Here is a 2,532-nt window from a genome sequence, read left to right on the forward strand (position 1 = left end):
CTGCCTTTTCATTTACCATATGTTGGTCTTTCAAACTAATACTTACTAGTCACTTGTAGATGCACTTTTAATTTGTATTCATGGCATGTGAACCTAGCTGCAGAGGTGCACCATATGGCAATAGCAATCCTATAAATGCCGGTTTTACAGAGGCCTATAGAGGATCTGAATTTGGAATTCTCTTTAGCTGACTTTATGCTTGGCTGTTGCCACTTTTGAGCAGTATCAAAGTACTCCCAAGGTTGGACATTATGGGAGTAATGAGACTATGTATTGTGATATCTAACAAACTGGTGTTGGAGACTCTGATGGCAAGGCCATCTTAAATAAGCATGTGGTGGATGGGTACTCTCCCTGAGTTAAAGGGGGGAGAGATATATAAATGGAGGATTAACCCAGGTTTCTCTAATGAAGTGATCTTGTTTCCAGGGCTTGAAAGGATTTTCTGTTCAGCTTAAACAATTTTAAGGGCTCCCATAATTGAAGATTTGATTTGTAGGTTGACTAACAAGTTGCTTACCTTCAGTAACTGCAGAGTTTCTAAATTTTGAATTCCCAAGCACCACCTCACAGGTGGTGGCCTCTGAACTAGCTCAGACCAAAAATATTCTTCAAAACAAAGTGCCCCCCCCCTTCCCGGCTGTCCGGCTTGTCTTTCTTCATGAACATATGTAGCAACCAGAACATGCACTCTACATGCTGGTGCAATGGTAGCCATGGTGCTGGTGGAACAAGCCTGCAAGTCCCCCTGTGGGCTGCTTCTTGGCCAATGCCTAGTAGACTTAAGTATGATCTAGCAAGGGTATTTGCTGCTGCACTGCCTTAGCTCAGTTGCTGCAATAATTCCAACAGAACTGATCATCTTGCTGGAGTTTGGCACAATCGCTTTAAAAGCTGAGCTCTTAAACTAACAGATGGCGCTGTCCCTCATTAGAGGGATTAAGTGGTGAGTGACTTGTCTGACAGCCTTTTGAAAGAGGCTTGGGTATTCCATACCAACTATGTCTGCAAAGAGCTGTCTATTGCGAGTAGACGGATGGCATGCTGCTCCCTTGCATCTGTTATGACAACTCCTGAGGATGAGAAGCTGGAGTGGACAGTTGTGGAGGCTCAAAGGGCATGTACATGGGAACTAGATTGGGGGTATAATGAAAGGGATTGGGGGGGGTGCCTTAGTGACCCAGAAACTGGTACCAAATGGTTAAGACCAGAAGAAGCATATTTCAAGTCCATTAAAATCCAACTTTACCATTAAAGGGGCATAGTTTAATAGAGGGCGGCATTTCTTACAACCTGGTTGGAGCAATCTGCCAGTACACTGATTAAAAAGTATTTAGGAACTTGTCAACCCCAGCTTGCCTAAGCTCCTTAGCGTAGGTGCCAAATGGGTGAGCATCAGTCTTGGTGACCAATCGCCCTGCCATTCATGCAGAACCAGAGTTTTGGGGCAGCACCCAGTGAGTGCTTTGGGCACTGACCCTACTGGGCTAGGCCAGGGACTACTGAAGTACTAAATCACCCCCTAATGCAAGCATTTCGGAGACTACTGCCTCAATGGTAGCCCTCACCTTATCTAAACTGTAAACATTTATTTTTCAAGCCTAGTTTCCTGTATTTGTCATAGGTATTCACAAGTGAGTCCAGGGAGAACAGGCAAACTGCCCTAACCGGCAACAGTTCTGCTACTCTAGGGTTGAGGTGGCAATCTCCACTGACCAATCTTGCTCCTTGAATGATTGGTATGGTAGATGGTAACCTCTTCCACACATTAATCACCAGGAGCATGGAGACCTCAGACCTGAGGTGATTTACAAACAGTTCCATTATGGGGAATTTAGGGTTCATAAGAACCACCTGGTAGGTGGTCCTCCCCTTTGCCTCATGAGGCCCTGACAATGGTCTTGATGGTCCCTGGGCTCCACTGACTCATTACCCACACTTTCTGCCCAGGATGTTACTACTCCAGACTAGTTTTCTAGTCATACCAGTTTCATTACTTCAAGGTTGGCTTCTAAATTCTCAATTTCTTCCCCCCCCCCCTTGAACTTTAGTGGCTGGTTCCTGACAGCCAGCATATAACAAACTACAGCTTCTGGTGGGGGGGGGGCTTTCTGGGAGCTTACTACAACTCTTCCTTTACCAGACTGGTATCCTAACTGTGACCATGAATAATCTCAAATGGGCTATACTCAAATACTTTGTAGCTCCTCCCTGTAAGCGAAGGCCTGGTAAGAGTAGGTCCTACTGCCAGCTCATTGGCTTAGGCAGGTCCATAACCTGCCCTTAAGGTATTGTTGAAGTCTGAGTGGGGTGAGAACATGTAGGTTACCCCACACATCCCACATGGATTTCAGGCAGGAAGCTGGTGCCAAGTCGGATGCCACTTCCTGGGGAACACCACTTGAGTAATCCCAATCTGTCCTAGCCACTGCAGGAGCATTCTCGCAGTAATATCAACTTTACTGCCCCCACTCAACCTTGGTGCATTGCTGGAGAAGTCGCAAATCCACCGAAGATGGGTTTGGTAGTTTA

The sequence above is a fragment of the Triturus cristatus genome, chromosome 11 (assembly GCF_964204655.1).
Source record: "Triturus cristatus chromosome 11, aTriCri1.1, whole genome shotgun sequence".
NCBI classification, from domain to species: domain Eukaryota; kingdom Metazoa; phylum Chordata; class Amphibia; order Caudata; family Salamandridae; genus Triturus; species Triturus cristatus.